The sequence below is a fragment of the Melanerpes formicivorus genome, unplaced genomic scaffold (assembly GCF_026170545.1).
Source record: "Melanerpes formicivorus ecotype bairdi unplaced genomic scaffold, bMelFor1.0.p_v2 SCAF_49, whole genome shotgun sequence".
In the NCBI taxonomy this organism is placed as follows: Eukaryota; Metazoa; Chordata; class Aves; order Piciformes; family Picidae; genus Melanerpes; species Melanerpes formicivorus.
In genome coordinates this window covers 3,408,271-3,422,062 of record NW_027142401.1, presented here as the reverse complement: position 1 = coordinate 3,422,062, position 13,792 = coordinate 3,408,271, and the positions used below count along the sequence as shown (strand labels likewise).

General features: G+C 38.1%; 1 protein-coding gene across 1 annotated transcript in view; it reads right to left on the bottom strand.

Annotated features, from left to right (window-relative positions):
* NPAS3 (neuronal PAS domain protein 3) overlaps positions 1-13,792 on the bottom strand; it is a 658,723-nt gene that overhangs the window by 446,779 nt on the left and 198,152 nt on the right. The window lies entirely within an intron of this gene.

The following is a 13,792-nucleotide window of genomic DNA, read 5'->3' as shown; positions in this document are numbered from 1 at the left end:
ACAAAATAAGCAGAAACAGCCTGACATATAAGGGCAAAGAGAAAACGGTGCTAAGACACTAAATTAACAACCAATATATTCATCTTCAGACAGCAGAAATGCCCTAGGTTTGAGCCATGAGCTGCTCAGGGCAACAGGACAGAAAGGTATTTTCATAGAATGGAATCAACCAGGTTGGAAAAGACCTCAGTGATCATCGAGTCTAACCCATTACCTAATAGATTACCTAATGAGGCTGGTGAGAGGTCTGGAGCACAAGCCCTATGAGGAGAGGCTGAGGGAGCAGGGATTGTTTAGCCTGGAGAAGAGGAGGCTCAGGGGAGACCTTATTGCTCTCTACAACTTCCTGAAAGGAGGCTGTAGCCAGGTGGGGGTTGGTCTCTTCTCTTCTCCCAGATAGACAGCACCAGAACAAGAGGACACAGTCTCAAGCTGTGCAAGGGGAAGTTTAGGCTTGAGGAGAGGAAAAAGTTCTTCACAGAAAGAGTAATTGGCCATTGGAATGTGCTGCCCAGGGAGATATTGGAGCCACCGCCCCCGGAGATGTTCAAAAAAGGATTGGATGTGACACTTGGAGCCATGGTTTAGTTGTCATGAGGTGTTAGGTATTAGGTACTAGGTTGGACTTGATGATCTCTGAGGACTTTTCCAACCTGGTTGATTCTATGATTCATCTGTAGCAAGGCCCAGAAACATTTAAAATGTAAATAAAGCCACTATGCCATCAAAATGTGGTATGAGGGTGAAAGTCCCCAGGAAATTACACCTGGCAGGGAAGTTGGACTCAATGACCTTCAGAGGATCCTTCCAACCCTTAACATCCTGTGATCCTGTGACTTGCCACAGATTTCTGTCAGGTTCTTTTAGAATACCTAGTTACTCTAACATTTTTTTTTCCGCTTGTGGCACGTAAGTTGACAATAGATTGCAAAACCTTTACAAAACACTGAAGGGACTTTTTCTTTTTAGAAAATATACCTAATTAAGGCAATATAACACAGAGATTCAATATAAAATGGATTAGTAACATTGCTGCTATTTGATTGCTTCATTATCCACCGCAAGTATAAATCTTAATGTTCTGAAGACTATGTCCTCACAGACATGGGTTACATTTCCTAATGAAAAGCTGATTATATACAGTATTCTTGTAAAGAACATGAAGATACTGTTATTGCTTAAGAACTGGACTCTTCACCCAGTGACATGGGAAGGGGACTCTATTCCCTGTTCTACCACAGACTTCTTATGTGATACTGAACAAGTCACTCTTGGCTGGCTTTGCAAATGTGCTTAGCAGCTGCTTCTTATGATCAGATTACCAAAGTGCTGAAATCTTTTGAAAATCTAGCTATTTATTTTGCTGCTGAATAGGATCAGAGATCTTTTGAAAGCTGGCCCCAGTTGGGGTGCTTTGCTCTTTTGAAAAGTTAGCCCTAAATCTGTACATGCCTCAATTTCTCTATTAGCATTATCATCACTGTTCTGCTTCATCAAGAGGATGAGAAACAGCTAGAGTACACAGCAATTCAAATTGGAAAGGGGACATAGAGCTGCTCTGATAGTTCTAGAAATGCTATATGTACTTAAAAAAGCAAACATAAAAATCAGCTCCTTATTTTTCCTAGACCTTCACACAAGTGTGGTTTCCTGTGAAATCTGAAGTGAGGCAATGCTGACAATATTATTCTGCCTGCTAGAAGTAATGCTTGGGAATTGTCCACATACATATAAAAACATGAACAGAAATATTTCTCCCCCTGCCTTTTATTATTATAAATATACATTTAATGACTTTTCAGATGAAGTAAAAGATGGAATTTTTTACTTCTGTGGGGTACTACCCCATGCAAAGCAAGGCAAAACTGACTTTTGTATGATGCAATTAAAACATAAAGTAACAACACACACATGCCCTTGACTTAACTCTGAGAATTATAGGGATTGACATGCTCAAGCACTGAAATTAAGGTAGGTATTTTTGAGTAGGTCTGTTTCTGAGAACTGTGGCACTACTGGAGTTAAGCAGTTTATTAGGGATTTGTCTTTCATTCCTTCCTTCAGAACAGAAATCACAGTATGACTAAAACCTTTGAAATTAAAAATAAAAATATTCACCTTGGCTTAAAAGCTACCAAATAAACAGAAAAGATGTTTCTCAAGGCACCTTGATATTTTAAGACCTATATCCTCAATTGTATGGAGATTCTTATTTGGTTCAAAATCTCAGCTAGATATAGTGGCTTACATGTTCTCTACAATGTAAGCTCTCTATGAAGGGTGTTCTTTAATTACAGACAGCTAATGAAAACAGTTTTTACTGATCTCTCTAATGTCCTGGGAAAGTCTTTACTATGGATTCATTGTGCTCTATTTTATATTCCTGATTGAAATGGGAGACCACAAGAGCACAGGGATTTGGTGGAAACTCGATTTCCTTCCCCTGGCTTCAAAGAGAACAGTTGCAGAAATAAAGCTGCGTTGATACTGTGGTCAATCTTTGGTCCAACTGCGGTTCCACTTGCATATTATACAGATACAAAATCACTGCACTTGGGTTTCTAAAAATCACTGGGTTTTCCCTCATGATCTAAATCTCTGTCTGCTGACTAGAGGTATTTCAAGTGACTATTACATGAAAATAAGTATTATTATTAAATCCAGATACTGCAAACTTCACTTCCAGGACTCTGACTATTATTTACTTCAAATAGTAAAGACACTTCGAAAAATGCTAACAAATATATGACTGCAAATATATAAGATGTGAAACAGATTTCCTCTTTCAGTTTTGCAGAAAATAAAGGTTTGTGTGTTTACTTCATTTCAGACAAAATGTTTTCTTTGAGTCACAGTCTTTTACTTATAATGTAACGCTTGGTAAAACAAATAACACAAAATCTCCGCAATGCATCATCAAGGTATAAAGGAAGCAGACATTCAACTGGAGATATACAGCAGAAGTTCATATGACCCAGAAAACCAACATACTACATTAGCAGAAGAAACAAAGGCTAAGCTTTATTGAATTTGCAGGATTTTTAGTGTGTCCTTACATTCTTTGCTCAGCTGAGGAGACTAAGGTATGTTAGCTATACTTGAAACCGTTCAATCCAATTCCTCGACTGCTTTCATTTGCGAAATGGAACATTACAATATCAAGTGTGACTGAGGCTCTGTCCAAAACACTCCTGACAGCAAGGACACTTTCCTTCTGTTCAAAAAGGGACAAATAAAAAGACAAAACAAAAGTTCTATCAAATACTGAGGGGTGGTTGTGGCCGGGAGGGGGTTGGTCTCTTCTCCCAGACAACCAGCACCAGAACAAGGGAACAAGGGGACACAGTCTCAAGCTGTGCCAGGGGAGGTTTAGACTCGAGGTGAGGAGGAAGTTCTCCACCGAGTGAGTCATTGGTCATTGGAATGTGCTGCCCAGGGAGGTCGTTGAGTCACCATCCCTGGAGGCGTTCAAGAGGGGATTGGACATGGCACTTGGTGCCATGGTCTAGTCATGGGGTCTGTGTTGATAGGTTGGACTCGATGATCCTCGAGGTCCTTTCCAACCTAAGTTATACTGTGATACTGTGATACAGATAGCAAATGCCATTTTTCATATAAAAAATTACAGCAGTGATTCTTTGTTGTCTGTTTCTCACTCCTAAAAACTAAAAAAGCAAACCAAGTGCTTTAGGTAGACAGGATTTATTGCACATCTGTAATTAAGCTAACCCCATCATGTGTGTTATTTGAAAAAGTTATGTAGACTGCACATATAATTTAAGATATGAATGCTTCTAAAAAAGACCAGCTGCAGCCAGCCCATGCTATGTAAAACATGAACATAAAAATCATAGGCAAACATTTTATTAAGAGCTTTGGATAGGTGGACTGACTTACATACAAATTTCTACTGGATGAAAACCTGTGTAATATATCCATATATAATCCATATAATGACAAGAAATTAACTAGGTTTTAATTTGAAAGTTTTCCCTGACTTTACCATCACCACCAAGGTTGGAGCCAATGAAACTGTTGATTTTGTTCTCGTGATATGCTTCTCTCTGCAAGTCACACAGAATCACTGACGCTGGAGTAGACCTCTAAGATCATCGGGTCCAGCCTATGACCTAACACCACCACAGTGACTGGACCCAGTCACTAAGTGCCACATCCAATCTTTAGTTTAACACCTCCAGGGACAGTGACTCTACCACCTCCCTGGGTAGTCCAATCCAGTGTCTAATTACCCTTTCTGTGAGGAAGTGCTTTCTAACATACAACCTAAGCCTTCAGGCCATGCCCTGTTGCCTCATCTCAAGTTGCCTGGGAGAAGAGATATATCCCCACCTTGCTACAACTTCCCTTCAGGTAGTTGTAGAGTGTGATAAGGTCCCCTCTGAGTCTCCTCTTCATCAGGATAAATAACCCCACATCCCTCAGCCTCTCCTCATATGACTTTCCCACCAGTCCCTTCACCAGTCTCATGGCTCTCCTCTGGAAGTCCATGGTCTTGCCAAAACCCACTCAGCCAATACTGTCAGTGTTCTCAGTCATGAATTACAATGACTACACCCACCATCTGTTAAGGAAATGAGAAAGGTATGTTCCCAACTGAAGAGTGAATTTTGAATGACACTGAGGACTACTGTGCACAGAAAGATACTGCAGGAAGAAAGAAATAAAAAGTTAAAAACTTTTTTGGGTTTCTTTTAAATCCTAAAATTCTTCACCAGATTGTTTTCATTACCAAGTCTGCATTGAGAATGCAAACAGAGGCAGAGGGCTAAAAGTGGAGAGAGTCAACACTGCAAGCTGAGTAGAAGAGGAAGGCATGCATATCTGGGGCTCCAGTTAAGGACTCAACAGAAGAAAAGGAAAAAGATAATAACTAAGAAAACTAAGAAAAATAAACTGTATTGAAAGAACAGATATTATTATTATTACTTTGACCTTGCTTATTCCTGCAGTAAAATCTGATCACTGCTTTCTGAACAAGTTTTCTTTAGAAATGGTACAATACCACATGAAGTTTAACTTTACGAACCACCATCTTCCAGCTTGACAGCAAAGCTGATATTCAAAGACTGCCCTGCTTGCGAATTAGAAGTCAAACAGGAAGCAAAATCTTCTTACATTTTTGGTGAGAAGTGGCCCTTGATCCTTGAGAGATACAAATTCACTTCAACCTACATGACACATCACATCACAGAATACAGAATTAACCAGGTTGGAAAAGACCTCCAAGATCATCAAGTCCAACCTATGACTTCACACCATCCAATCAACTAAACGATGGCACTAAGTGCCTCATCCAGTCTTATTTTAAACACTTCCAGTGATGGTGATTTCACCACCAATGACCTAATGAACCTAATGACCAAGTCGATGTAACAGCACAAGAAGAGAGAAAGGAAGATGAAATACAATGTAATAGAACAGAAATACAGTAGCAACTGGGAGTGAGAGAAAAGACATCAATGTCGCTTATTCTATTTCCTCGCTCTTAAAAGCAGTTATTGTTTGGTCATTTTCCTATTTCATTGTTAAGTTGTAAGGTAGACTTCTACCAATAAACAACTCTTTCAGAGACTGACAGACATCTGATTGACAAGATTTTTAAAAGAGTATTAATTTTTTACCAGCAGTAAACATGTTGTGTTGTTGTGTATCCACAGAAGTGATGGATAGAACTTTTTACAATACAAATAAAGCACAAGGAGAAACTACATCATTTTAACATTTCTGCTAGCAGAACTGGAAGAAGCAGGTAGGTTCTTTTTTTGTTCATGGGGAAAAAAAAAAAGGGGGGGGGGGGGGAAGAGCTGAACTTGAAAGGCTTTTCCTTTTATTCCTCTTCTGCATCACAAGAAATCTAAAACATTTCAAAGTCACAGGATCACAGTCTTGTAAAAACAAAAAGCTACCTACAAAGCAACAACGAGTAGCCTGGAGTTTAGAACAGTAAAGATAAAAATGAATAACAACAACAACAATAATTTCCATTTTGTTACAATGAAATAAATACATTCTAGGGGCTTCAGTTTACTAAGGTGCACAGATCATTGTCTATGATCCAAACATCATTGTAATTTGCAAACTTGGAAACAGCACTTATGCTATATTTAGTCCCAGTTCATTGATGATCATGGGGCACAGTGGTTTCTGGAGAAGGCCACAGAAAATCCTTTCTTAATAAATCCTTTCATTTCAATCTGCTTTCCAAGATCCATCAGTGATAATGTGTTTAGCTTGGTTCTGTCAATATAATGTGCTTCCAGTACTTTAAAACCATAATTTTTATGGTAACTTAAAGGCCTTACTAATACTTCAGTATAAAATACATACCCTAGTTAGCTGGACTTGCAATTTCAAAGAATTGAGCTGGGTTTGTTTTATAAGAATTACTTTCCACTTATTCATGTTTGCTGAAAAAATAGACAATCTTACTTTTACCCCTTTAATTAAGGAATTTCCCCACTATTTTCCCTGTAACTGCTTTGAGACTAATACAGCCCAGTTCTGCAAACATCACATCAGCGCTGTAAGGAATGGATGATGCTGAAAATAATATCGGGCTGATACCAGAGGTAACCCAGACCTTGCCTGAAGAACCCATAAAAGGCAATGTGTTTAACAATACTGGAATACTTGAGAAACACTGCAAGTTGGAGTTCAGGAATACAATGCCCAGGAGTTTCAGAGTTCCTTGCATGTCCCATGGCAGGTAACCTATTGAAGCAACACAGAACCGTGGCAATCACAATGAGGCGGTGCCACTGGGTTTTACTGAGATGTCAGGAGTTTCCCTGCTTTGTTGGGAAGACCTGCTTTTTTTGGCACACCTAAGAATATTTTTCAAGTACTTTTAAGTTTGATTCAGACACCAAAGAAAGATTTCTCATTCTCCCATCAGAAAAGATAGAGATTGAATTTATCATGGATAACAGCATGACTCACAGAGCCTGCAGCAGTTGGGACCTAATGCTTGGTACTCAAGCATTTCAATTCCAGAGGCAGAATGCTTTTCCATGAGGAGCTTGAGGAAAAAAGAAGGAAAAAGAAACAAGGCAACAGAACCCACAACAAACTACAATAATGTCATTTTGACCAAGAAGTTAAGTTACATAATCATAGATTCGTTTAGGTTGAAGACCACCTTTAGGATCATCGAGTCCAACTGTAAACCTAACACTGTAAAACTAACACCACCAAACCATGAACTCTGGCAACAGAATTGTCCTTCTCAAGTTGTTGTATTGTTGATGACAATGACTCAGTGTGCTATTAGCAGTAAGCTGAACTGTAAAGACCTGTAGAACTGATTCCATACCGCAACCCCCTGTCAAGCTCTCCTGCCTTTGCTGCATCAGTTTTACCATGCCATATCAACAATGAGCTTACACCATTGCCAGGATTCTTCCCATTTCTCATATGAATAACATCAATTTTTCTTCAGTTTTTCTAATCTTGCTAGGTTTTTCCCTCAATGTCTCCTCTTTGTCAACTTTCTGCATCTCGGATATGGCAGTTTATCTCAATTGCTATATTATTTCCCTTTTATTCCCAAAGTTTTCCATAACTACACATCCACATTTTTTTTTCAAATTACTGATTCTGAAAGAGGATGCAGTTCTATAATTTCCAGGTGTGCAAGAAAACAATCATTTCATACTTTTTTCTTTTAGACTTCTAGTCATTTTTTTTTTCCTAATTTTTCTTCTAATTTTTCCTCACCACTTTCACACACATGTTTCCCCATTAGGCAATTAGCCTCTCAGAAACACTAAGTATATTGGCTGGCACCTTCCTCCACTTGCAGAGCTTGAAAGCAATCAGATCATGATCACTTGTCACTAGGCAACAACCAACTCTGAGTCCAGTATTCAATTCATCTTATCTATCACAATGAGATTCAAACAGAGCAACCTCATTTTGAGTTCCCTATCTTTCTTACTAGAAAACCATCAATAATTCTCATAAAGAACATTAATGTTTTACCACTGTCTGAAATTTTCAGCACTTGTTTGCTACATTCAAACAACACCTAGTAATCTTTCTCTTTAACCTATGTAATAGGTCTATATTCCCATGGCTGCACTGCCCCTGTGGCCACATAAACACGCTTCAGAATGAATAGATGTTACGTTTACCAATCAGTGCTTGATGCTGCCACACTTTATAGTGGCCTACATATAAAAAAGACTCAGATTCCCATAAGAAAAACACCTGCAAGATAGGGAGAAATAAATTACAGAGATATCAAGAATTCTGCAGCAAAAGAGCAGATGTTCCACATGAAGTGGGATGGCCACATTTAGACACCTTTTTCACAACAAGCAATAGCACCAATTTATCTGCATTTTGCTCTTTTCATCTGATTGACCTTTTCATGTCTAACAGTGAAAAACAACATCTTAGGCCACAAACACGGAGAATAAGTAATTTTTATTCCCTTGCTCCTGTAGATGGTTTCCCTGAGACAGAATTGTGTGGTGATTTGGAATAGAAGACTGTTCTTAGCAGAAGGCTTGTGTGGTTTGGCAGGAAAGGACTTGTATTAGCTTGCACTGCCTGCTCAGGAAACAACACTCAGTTTAAAATATAAAAGGCTAACAACAGGTAATGTTATTTGAAGGGTTTCCACGAGGAGACAATTCAGAAGAGAATAATTTATTTATCTCTTAGAAATGCACAAATATCTAGCATAAAAATTATGAGAAAAAAGGTATTTAAATTAATGAAAGTAATCCCACTTGACATTTGGGATAACAATTACCATACTTTCCAATTACCCTTATTGCTTATTTTCTTTCCCAGAGAATTCAAAGCACTGGACTTATTTCCTCAACCCTGAGTTCCCTACTATAAGACATCAACTTCAGTTTCCAGCTATACATCAACTTCATTTTCCAACTATACTTATATACTTTGTTTAGACTGAGAATGGATCCTTTGAAAAACATGCTAGTTTGAAGAAAAGTAGTGCAATTTTGTTTTAAAGCAAAATTTTTCTCCTTGTGATTATCAAAACATCTTTCTTAACTTTATTACCAATGCAGAACAGAAGTAACAATGAATGCTTTACTGCATACATGTCAGAGTCACATTTAGTAACCTTGGACAAGAAAAAATCTGGACAGGAAGAATTTCAGTTCACCACAAACACTTTCTCCAGCATTCAACTTATTTTCATACTAGTATATATTAATTCCAAAACATAGATGTGTAAAACTACCTAATTGCAGAACATGTAATGCCAGAAAATGGCTAAACTGAGCCACATACTTCACACAACCTACTAGTCAGGCAGTACTATTTACTGAAGCTCTTTTCACTCCTCAGCTAGAATCTCTCATTCACCTCTTCTCTTACAGTAGAAGTAAGATTATTTTACTTATGTAATCTAAAATGTAAACATTTGTCTTAATCAAAAAAAAAAAGGCTCAAGATAAACCTACTGATAACACAAAATCGTGCATAATCCCACAATTACCTTTTCTCATTCAAGGAAAAGACATGCCCAAGGTTTGTATGTTTCATGTCATCCAGCAGGAAATTAGACTTATGGCCTTGCACAAACATTTGTATCTCCAAAGACAGAAACAACCTCACTTCAGCCAAAAAAGGATGAAAGCATGAGAATTATTCGGATGTCATCATGGCAAATTTCCAGGACAAGGTTTTACAAAATTAGGCAAGAGGCTCCAGGGTTTAATTGTAGCTTCTGAAGAAAAGGAAACGGCAAATGCTGGGAACTCTGTTCAAGAGAGAGTCAGGAGCCTTCTATCTATAGTGATTGTGGCCTCAAGTCAGAACCAGTGTCATAAAGACTGTGCCAAAAGGACATAAATGGCATGACTTCACATCAGCCAAACACAGTCAAGACACAAGAGAATATCATGGTACCTCACACTCCTCCTCTCCCTTCTTCACTTGAAAGAAAGGAAGAAAATATGGCTTGGGAAGACATATCAGAACAGAACATAAAAAGCCAAACGATCTGTGAATACTTTCCACAACTGTTTGTGTTCAAAATATAAACTAAAATTGCAATGAATCATTTAAGGACAGTATTCCAAAATATGAAGGTTCTCACAAGAGTTAGATGTTGGAAAAGGACTCCAGGGCCTGTTATGTGACGGACAATAAGAATGCACAGGAGGCCTTCAAGCTCCATGCCACATAAAGTACCAGTTACTAGCTGAGCACATTCCCAGATCACAACTTTTAGAAAATTCACCTTTAAATGCCAAAAAAAATAATTTATCAGCAGCTCATTTAGTGTTCCCCTCAAAACATAACCCTTAAATACTGGGCATGAAACAGCCTTCTGAAGGAACGGAGACAGAGGAGAATAGTACTGCTATTCGTAATGTACTGCACACAGTATGTGAAGAAAAGCAATTTTATTTCTATTGACTCTAAATAACTTTAAAATTATTTTCTTCAAAATGAGAATCATGTCGTGGTCTTTAAGAACTGTAATCTTTAAACTCATCTGCTGCAAGTTATGTGTGTATCTGTTTACAAGGACTAATACTTCCCATGTACGGAAAGCCTTAGACAATGCAGCAAAAAAACAGCATTGACTGAAATCTGCTGTATTAGAAGATGGAAAATTTATCCATTTTTAGCAAATGTCAAATCATTGGCTATTGCTTTTAAGATTAATAAAAGATATAATGGTTTCTAGATAGCCTCTAAATAAAGATTGCTATGAATGGAGAAATGATTTACCAATAGTCACCACAATGTGATTTCTTTAAAGGTTACAATCATCAGTTATTTAGCTGAAACACTGCTGAGAATGCCTGGTCATTTCTTGAATAATGCATAATGTTCATTGTAGATTTGATCTGTATTATAACAATACAGATATTTCTAGAATAATGGAGAAAACTATCTGTCACTTTCCAATTGCTCAAGATATTTCCATGAAGTAATTGACTCTGAAAATATTAGATGGAGTTACCTGAGTGTTCATTTGCAAGCACAACTTGTTGTGATCGCTGCACAATAGGCATAGGAAAACAAACTCATCAGCCTTTATAGACTTTTAAGAAAAGCTGTGGTAAATACAGGGCAGAATAAAAGACCTCCCTGAAATACTAAATTAAAATTATTAAATTGCTGTACAGTACTGGGGGACAAATTTAAAACTAAGCTTTGAAATTTAATTATGAGCACAAGCAGGAGGAGAGGGGAAAAAGAATAAAAAAAGCAAACAAAAAATAAAAAGGCAGTTGCCTTTGCAACATTAAGTACCTCTCATATAATTTTCCAAATACCTTTAAGTCTATTCAGAAGATTGCTTGGGCATGCACAAAGTATAATATCTAGTGTTTTACTGTAGGATTACAAACCATACTTCACATGAAGCTGCAAGCTATTTATGTGAGCTTGTTTATCCATATGAACCTCTTCAAGGGCAGCAAAAAAGCACCCTTAATAAATGAAAAGGAATTTCTTTTGATGTAATTTCATAAATGTTTGATCAGAATGTGTTAACAGGTTTCCATGTGAGGAGAACTGGTGGAGTAATAAAATATACCTATAGAGTTAAACCTGCTTATGGGGAATTCTTATACAACAAAACACTGTTTCATCAAGCACTGTTTCAATATACTGACATATAAATAATAGAGTCAGGGTTAGTATAAACCTAAGTACTCAAATGGGGGCTGGAGGGAGGGAAAGAATAAATTCTCCCCCAGCTCCCCCACATCCCTCATATCCCTTCATATATCCTCTGTATCCCTTACGGAATAAGAAACATATCACCACATGGGTGGAGGAGGAGGATTATTATATCAGATAGGGTGAAAAGACATTAAATGTTTATCTTGCCTTTGTTAATGGGGAGAAACATGTTAATCTAGGTCAGACTATTTATGCTGTTGTCTACAAACAAGGTTTTGTTTCCCCTCAAAATTATTTGTTGTTGTTGTTCGATTCCCTGCACAAAAAGGAAGCTTCGGTATTCAGGTATATATTCCACGAAAGGATAATGAAAACCAGATCCCAGATAGCCTGAAAACATACACAGAGATCTGCAGAGATCAGACTTTCCATAATGCAGGACAGCTTGTATAAGCACTGTATGTCTGTTAGCTGCAGGAATTTTTGCAGGAATTATTTATTTTAACAGACAGATCAGAGATAGTGCAGCCAAGTCCACTTTATAGCCACCTTGAAATACTGTTTAATTGCCTGAGAATAAACTTTCATCTGAAAACCAAGGGAACATTTGCATATTATCTCAGAAGCCTTATGAACCATGTTATACTTCTGCTCTGGATGATATAACTATTACCTTTTTTCCCTTTTTTTTTTTTTTTTTTTCCCCTTCCATGAAAATTATACATAATGTGGTAGATAATATAAATTAAACATATGAAATAGCACAAATATGTCGAGCTGCTAAATCAGAAGCAGCAGCCTGCAAGTCCTTTCATTCCCGCTCTCCATGTCTAACTCCATGCACTGAAATGTTAACTTCCCTTAACTCATATTCCTTTAACTGGAAGAGAGGTAAAAGCCCTTTGCACCACCAATACTGGGAACCCTGCAAGGGCAGTTGCGGGCTGACACGTCAGATTCTATTTCCTCCTCCTCCCTCCATTCTTAATAATAATAATAATAAACCAGGTTGGAAGAGACCTTCAAGATCATCGTGTCCAACCCATCAACCAATCCAACCCACCTAAACAACTAACCCATGGCACCAAGCACCCCATCAAACCTCTTCCTGAACACCTCCAATGCTGGTGACTCCACCACCTCCCCGGGCAGCCCATTCCAATGGGCAATCACTCTCTCTGTATAGAACTTTTTCCTAACATCCAACCTAAACCTCCCCTGGTGCAGCCTGAGACTGTGTCCTCTTGTTCTGGTACTGGCTGCCTGGGAGAAGAGACCAACATCCACCTGTCTACAACTTCCCTTCAGGTAGTTGTAGAGAGCAATAAGGTCACCCCTGAGTCTCCTCTTCTCCAGGCTAAGCAACCCCAGCTCCCTCAGTCTCTCCTCACAGGGCTTGTGTTCCAAACCCCTTACCAATTTCATTGCCCTTTTCTGGACTCGTTGCAGCAACTCAACATCCTTCCTAAACTGAGGGGCCCAGTCTTAAAAGGGGGCTTTTTCTTTTTGTCTCATGTGTGGAATAAGAGTTTAAATTTTATTACATATGGGAAAAATGCAAAATGCACAAATCTCATACTCCTGTGCCCAAAACATGTTTTCCTCCAAATATGAGATCAGTCCTTTTTTTTTAATGCTATCAAATCCAGGACAACCACAATCCCTGGGTTTTAGTAACTTGGAGTTCTGTTAATGTAACTTGTTCCCCCATTTGAAAGTATTTATCAGACAGCAAGATCATGTTCAACTACATAAGCAGCATGAGTTTAGAGAAAAAAAAATTACAGAAAGATATCTAGTAGATACAAGCCATTTGAAACACTATTTAGGACCAGCATGCACACAGCCTCTAAAATAACTGCCTGATTCCTCTATTACCTGTGGCAACTCATGTCTAAAACATTGATTTTTCTGCCCAACTGCTTGTTTGAGCATGAAAAGAGGGTGCTTAATATTGAAAGCAGCCTATTTTGGATGAAATGTTTACAGACGCCTCAGAAGCCAAAACAACTTCTATACACATTACAAGATGATAAATAAAAGCCTAGCCTCTGACCTGAAGATCTACAAATTCAGCTGTGATTCTCTCCAACTTCAGAAATACACAATTCTGCCTTTAAGGTTCAGCCAGAGAATTAAAAGATCGAGC